A 7,885-nucleotide genomic window follows, 5' to 3' on the forward strand; every position below is an offset into this window, starting at 1 on the left:
AGGCAACCCTTTTTAATAAAAAATATTGCAAAATTTAGCCACCTCACAACAGGCCATTTTAATAAAATGGTCAGTTGGGGCACCTGTTATTCTGAGAGGACGTTTTATAAATGTCCTTTGAACATTTGTGTGGGTGCACACACCAGCCAAGTGCACAGTGCCTCTGATTGTGCTGTTATTAGACAGTGAAGATCACAAGCAAAATCTAAAGGGCCAATCACAGTGGCTATGTACCTTGTGATTACTGTGAACCAATCACAGTTATCACCAGTAGTAAACACTGGCTGTGATTAGCAGCCAGCCTTCAGTTCTGTCTGCGTGATAGAGGATTGCTGCTGATTACATCCATCTGATGCTTTGTCACAGGCAGCAATGGCGTTAGCACCATAGTTAATATCCACATTGTCCACTTATAGATATTTAGGGGAAATTAGTGAGAGATTTGATGCTGGAAAGTGGGAGGTTAGTATGCTCAGGGGGAGCTCAATCGTGGCAAAAAAATTAGATCTTTGAAATACTCACCATGCTTCTTTCCAAATACCTTTTGGTGTCTACTTTACAAAAAAATACAGCAAAAATAAGATCACCTTGGGGGGGCTACTTTACAAAAAAACTGGTCATCGTGCAAGTCTTTGTATTGTCCTGGCCTTTTTATTTGATATATTTGATATGTTTTATAACAAAATTGGGGAAACATTTTTTTTTCAAAACTGTTGATTTTTTTCCTTTATATTGTAAAAGAAAAAAACATTGGGTAATGAAAACCACTAAAAAGAAAGCTTTGTCTGTCTAAAATAATAATAATACAGTATATATATATATACATACCATATTACCAAAAGCATTGGGACGCCTGCCTTTACACGGCCGTAAACTTTAATGGTATCCCAGTTTTAGTCCGTAGGGTTCAATACTGAGTTGGCCCACACTTTGCAGCTATAACAGCTTCAACTCTTCTGGGAAGGCTATCCACAAGGTTTAGGAGTGAATGTGTCTATGTCTATGTGAATATTTGACCATTCTTCCAGAAATGCGATTGTGAGATCAAGCACTGATTTAGGACGAGAAGGCCTGGCTCGCAGTCTCCGCTCCAATTTATCCTAAAGGTGTTCTATCAAATTGAGGTCAGAACTCTGTGCAGGTCAGTCATGTTCCTCAACCCAAAACTCGCTTATCCATGTCTTTATGGAGCTTGTTTGCACACTGGTCAAAATAATATGGTGGAGGGGGGATTATGGTGCAGGGTTGCTTTTCAGGGGCTGGGCTTGGCCCCTTAGTTTCAGTGAAGGGAACTCTTAAGGCATCAGCATACCAATACATTTTGGACAATTTCATGTTCCCAACTTTGTGGGAACAGTTTGGGGATGGCCCCTTCCTGTTCCAGTATGACTGTGCACCAGTGCACAAAGCAATGTCCATAAAGACATGGATGAGCGAGTTTGGGGTGGAGGAACTTGACTGGCCTGCACAGAGTCCGGACCTCAACCTGATAGAACACCTTTGGGATAAATTAGAGCGGAGACTGCGAGCCAGACCTTCTTGTCCACATCAGTGCCTGACCTCACAAATGCACTTCTGGAAGAGTAACTGTGGGAATCAAAGGCTTAGGCCAAGGTTATTTAAAGGGGCTATACTGCCAGAAAAGTATTGTAACATCTTTTTTGAATTCCCCAACCACCATTGTATGTTACTTTTTTTTCACTAAATAGTGAATTTCAAAACAAAGGCAGATTCATGTACAGTAAATAGCTTTTTTACTCTTTCTTTTAGTCATAGTTTTGTCTTTTACATGGAGTTCTACTTTAGAAATGCATAAAGATATGAACAACTAACAACTGTTCGGAGGTTTAATAAAATGGAATATATGTTATATGTTAGTATAGATATATTCAATCTCTCATGCCTCCCTTGCACCAGCAGCAGAGGGGTTAACTCCTGTTATGTTCTACAGCACACTTCTGCACCTGTTCTCAGCTGACTCTGGCCTCCAACTGCAAATTCAAGACCACAAACTGTGGGGTTTTTTTATTGAGTCAAAGGCATTTTGGCTATATTTAGAGCATAAGATATTATCCACATGCAAGATCATCCTTCAAAGTCCCATTTGCAAAATATACATATAGGGCAGTTTGATCTACTGGCACCTGTACAGAGACTGAAGTAATTACTAATGCAGTATAAATACATCAGTGGCCAAATCATCCTTGTAGCTGCTTTACTCACATCAGATAACTATTGAGGCATAAAACATCAATCCATTAAGCGAAACTCCACCTTTTTGCATCTTTCTGGCAAATTTGGTTTTCTAAGGCAGGGTAGCAAAATAACAAACTTTGAAAATAGAACTTCTACCTAACCTTAGGGATGCACAGGCTATCTCAAGTACCTACCAACAAAAAGACATTAAACTGTCAAAAAATTCAGTACAAAAGACAGATTTCTAAAGAGAGTAAGCCAAATAACCTTGAAACATATTTAAATACATTTTCTGAAAAAAAAACAAAAAAAAAAAACAAGGGTTGAACATGTAGGCGTTATACAAATTAGAGATGGTTTTGGGGACAAAGAGAAACCAAACCTTTCTACGTTAACTCTGTGTATATAAAGGTATCCAGCTTTCCTAAAGTACAATATAGTACAAAAGGATGATATTGACACAATTTCAAATGCAGCTCAGTCTAATGTTGAATTGGTCCAGAAAGATTAGCCAAAATAAATGTGAACGAAGCACCTGGACCAGATGGCTTACATCCATGAGACTTCAAAAATGGAGATCAGTTATTGTTTTAATTGTTTAAGAGTCTTTAATAACTGTTTGGTTCAAATTGATTGGTGCAAGGCTAATGATATCATAGATGGAGAGTACATATTATGGAAAAAATATGTTCTCAAACAAATCTTTTCTCTTTCCATGAGGATATAAGCAGAAACTTGGACTGAGTAGCTGTGGATGTAATATATTTAGACTTTGTTAAACAGTCTGACACAGTTCCTTATACATGGTTAATATGTAAAGTAATATCTATAAGTTTAGGAATTTAGAATTAAAGACCACATCTAGAGTCACAAAAATGGTTCATATTCCAAATTCCAAATGAATGAAGTTTTGAACTGGTAGACCCCAAGCTTCTATTTTGTGACCATCATTTTTTAACCAATTTATAAATGATAGGGAGTTCTGTATTAAAGGAGATGTATGGCCAAAGCTTTTTTTCTTCTGGATCACAAGAGCACACTTACTTTCGCTCTCCGGTGACCCAGAATCAGCTGACAGCCGGCTAAAGTCCACTGTCAGCTGACATAGCAGAGATGCTCCAGGCATTGAAAGAGTGTCAACCACATTGTCAGGACCACCCAGCTGCCTGATTATTAGTTGGTTCCAGCTCTCAACGCACAGCTAGGAGCCTAAGCCAGCTGTGCCTATTCCCTCCCCTGCCTAGTGCTCCAATGAGCGCAGGAGGGGTATAGTGGAGAGCAGTGACTGACAGTCACTGCTCTCCTCTCTGAACAGACCAAGAACTGAGCAATCAGCAGCCATGTGATTGCTCAGTTCAATGGCTTAGAGCTGAAGAGGGGCAGCTGCATCAAACCAATGGAGGTAAGTATCGATGTTTTTTTTTTTTCAAGCCCATACTACTCTTTTAAAAGTACTGTTTCTGCTCCTGCAAATCACTTATGTAATAGAAAACATTTCTTTCAATACATTGTAATGTAGAGGTTAGAAACCAGTGATAGAGTAATGTATGCATATCCAGTTTATGACTTATGCCGCATACACGCGGTTGGGAGCTTGCTATCGGAAATTCCGACCATGTGTAGGCTCCATCGGACATTTTCCGTCAGAATTTCTGACAAACAAAATTTGAGATTCCGTTGTCGGAAATTCCAATTGTGCGCACAAAATTCCACTCATGCTCGGAATCAAGCAGAAGAGCCGCACTGGCTATTGAACTTCAATTTTCTCGGCTCGTCGTACGTGTTGTACGTCACCGCGTTCTTGACGTTCGGAATTTCCAACAAGATTTGTGTGACCGTATGTATGCAAGACAAGTTTGAGCCAACATCCGTTGGAAAAAAACATGAATTTTGTTGTCAGAATGTGCGATCGTGTGTACGTGGCATTACTGTATAATTTGCTGCTAGTAAATGGTCCACACCTTAAAATGATTAAAAAAGTCTACATTTTTGTAAATAACAAACATGTTATACTTACCTGCTTTGTGCAATAGAATTGCACAGAGCAGCCCTAATCCTCCTCTTATGAGGTCCCCTGTCGACACTCCTGTCTCCCCCTCTTCTTGTGGTGGTGCACCTGCGGGCTCATTTCTTGGCCACTCTTCCTGAGTCCACGGACACAGACAGCACAGCTCAGCCCTGCCTCTCCTCCCTTGTAACAGAATTTGACTGACAGCAGTAGGAGCCAATGGCTCTTGTTATCTAAGCAAAGCCTGTAACAGGAGAGAGAGAGACACTACAGACGTACACATCGCTGAATTGAGTAAAGACTCAGGTAAGTATTAGGGACTGGAGCATTTTTTTTCTTAATGCAGGGAATGCATTACGGTACAAAAAAATGTTTAGGCTTTAGAACCACTTTAAAGCCTAAAGCTTTGTATACACGGTACGATTGTTTGCCAACTGAGCGTCTGATTTTTGTCAAAAGGGCGTTTGCCAGGATCTTGTCTTGCATACTAATGGTACACAATTGTCGTGCAACAAACACTACAAGGAATTTCAGCTCTTGAGCGCCGCCCTTTGGGCCCCTTCTGCTAATTTCATGTTTGGTGTGCATTGATTCCGAGCATGCGTATTTGTACTTTCAACTTTTGGGTGATGGATTTGTGTACTGACCATACGAAAATCTGACGTCAAACCGCTGTCCGCCAAAAATTTACTAGACTGTCATCCGACATTTGTTGCCCAAAAGTTGGACAACAATTGTTGGATGACAAAACTCACAAAATTTATGCTTTTCAAAAGAAAATTATTTCGAAATTCGACCCATGTATGGTCTGCCTAAAGCCTCGTACACACGGTTGTTGGCAGGGGATTGTCTGTTGACAGACTGTTGTCCTAAGATTTTACCGTTAGTACGCTCCTTTTGACAATTGTTGTCCAACTTTCGGCCAACAAATGTTGGATGACAGGCTGGATTTGTTATTTTATCTTTTAACCACTTCTGAACCGCCTGCTGTCATTATACGGCGCTACTTTGAAGAGGAATATCATTGTTATGGCAGCAGCTAGCTGCCATAACTCCGGTATCATTTTCTTCAGCGGGCGGTCCACTTCCGATAAAAGTGGTCTCTGCGGCGGATTCGCCGCAAAATCACTTTTATCGGCGGCGAGAGAGGGCCCCTCCCACTGTGCTCCGGTGCCCAGCGCCACTTACTGGAGCCTCCGGCAGTGGCGGAGGCGAACGGGTCCTCTTCTGTGTTAGGTATGGAGCTGAGTGAGGGGAAGATGGCCCCCACCCTGCTCCATACCATTGTAGGGCGAAAGTGCCGTCAAATGGTCACTTCCGCCCATAGCTCTAAAAGCAACATTTTTTTTATTGCATTTTAGTGTAAATATGAGATCTGAGGTCTTTTTTTACCCTCATATTTATGAGGTCCTGTCATGCGTTCCTTGCAATAGGAATAAAAGTGACACCATTTTTTTTTTTTAAAGAACAGTGTAAAAATAAAAAATAAAAGATAAAATAAATAAGAAAAAAAATATAAACGCGCCCCGTCCCACCGAGCTCACGTTCAGAAGCGATCGCATACGTGAGTAGCGCCCGCATATAAAAACAGTGTTCAAACCACACATGTGAGGTATCACCGTGTTAGAGCGAGAGAAATAATTCTACCTCTAGACCTCCTCTGTTACTCAAAACATGCAACCTGTAGAATTTTTTAAATGTCGCCTATGGAGATTTTTAAGGGTCGCCATTCCACAAGCAGGCACAACTTTGAAGCGTGACATGTTGGGTATCAATGTACTCTGCATAACATCATCTCTCACAATATAAAAAAACATTGGGCTAACTTTACTGTTGTCTTATTTTTTAATTCAAAAAAGTGTATTTTTTCCAAAAAAGTGCACTTTTAAGACCTCTGCGCAAATACGGAGTCACAGAAAGTATAGCAACTACCGCCATTTTATTCTCTAGGGTGTTAGAAAAAATATATATATCATTTTTGGGGGTTCTAAGTAATTTTCTAGAAAAAAAAAATGATTTTAACTTGTAAACAACAAGTTTGAAAAATAGGCCCAGTCTTAAAGTGGTTAATGGGCTATTCATTTTTATCCTGTCATTTTTGGCTGAAGCGCTTTAAAGAAGAAGTCCAGCTTTTCCTCCCCAAAACAACAGATGCATTGTGCATGTAAATGAATCACAACCCCACTGTCAGATTATGTGTAACTTACCTACTTTAGCTGTAAAAAGCCGTTTTCTGTGTCTGTGATGTCACTTCTTCTCCTGGCTGAATTTCAAAGTTCTCACTTCCAATTTCCTTTCTTTACCACTGCTGATACTACATGCCCCATGATCCTTTGAGCCTCTGTAGTTTCAGGGCAGGGCATGGGAGTCACTTTTAGCAGTTCTGGAAGTTGATGTGGGTGGGTCCTAGGGTTACTTTGGGTGTTTTTGGGGCTTTATATGGGTGGTGAAAGGAGAGCAATGAAATTGTGTTATCCCCGTCCACTTTGTATTCCTCTCTGCAGTGAACAGAGTGCTGTACAGAGGGAAGTGTAACCTTACAAACCATCTCTTGGACAATAAATGTGCTATTCTAGCTAAAAGGGCACACAAATATAAGACTGATCACGTGATCATGTTTTTTTCTGCTCTGATTTAATTTTTTTAACAGAGAAAGAGTAAATTGTCTTTGTTGAAGGCATGATTTGTAATGCATATATAGCATTTGAACACAGAACACACACACACAAAACTATTTAGTCACACACAAATCAGACGCACGCTGACAAAACGGCATTGGGTGGTGTTTGAGATATGTCATTTTCAGTCAGATGGAACGCAGGTGGAGCGCTAACTGGTGATTCCTATACAATACATGCTGATCCTTGTCTTCTTTGATGTAAGTGCAATATAACCTTCTTTTTTTTTTTTTTATTATTTGAATTACTGCACCATGAGAGCGTTCTTTCCTCTGCCTCTCTATATGGCAAAACTGGAGCTTTGAATACACTCTCTCTCTCTCTCTCTCTCTCTCTCTCTCTCTCTCTCTCTCTCTCTCTCTCTATATATATATATATATATATATATATATATATATATAAATATATATATACTGTATATATAGTGGGGACGGAAAGTATTCAGACCACTTTAAATTTTTCACTCTTTGCTATATTGCAGCCATTTGCTAAAATCATTTAAGTTCATTTTTTTCCTCATTAATGTACACACAGCACCCCATATTGACAGAAAAACACAGAATTGTTGACATTTTTGCAGATTTATTAAAAAGAAAAACTGAAATATCACATGGTCCTAAGTATTCAGACTCTTTGCTCAGTATTTAGTAGAAGCACCCTTTTGATCTAATACAGCCATGAGTTTTTTTGGGAAGGATGCAACAAGTTTTTCACACCTGGATTTGGGGATCCTCTGCCATTCCTCCTTGCAGATCCTCTCCAGTTCTGTCAGGTTGGATCGTAAACGTTGGTAGACAGCCATTTTTAGGTCTCTCCAGAGATGCTCAATTGGGTTTAAGTCAGGGCTTTGGCTGGGCCATTCAAGAACAGTCACGGAGTTGTTGTGAAGCCACTCCTTCGTTATTTTAGCTGTGTGCGTAGGGTCATTGTCTTGTTGGAAGGTAAACCTTCGGCCCAGTCTGAGGTCCTGAGCACTCTGGAGAAGGTTTTCGTCCAGGATATC

The sequence above is a fragment of the Aquarana catesbeiana genome, linkage group LG06 (assembly GCF_042186555.1).
Source record: "Aquarana catesbeiana isolate 2022-GZ linkage group LG06, ASM4218655v1, whole genome shotgun sequence".
Classification (NCBI taxonomy): domain Eukaryota; kingdom Metazoa; phylum Chordata; class Amphibia; order Anura; family Ranidae; genus Aquarana; species Aquarana catesbeiana.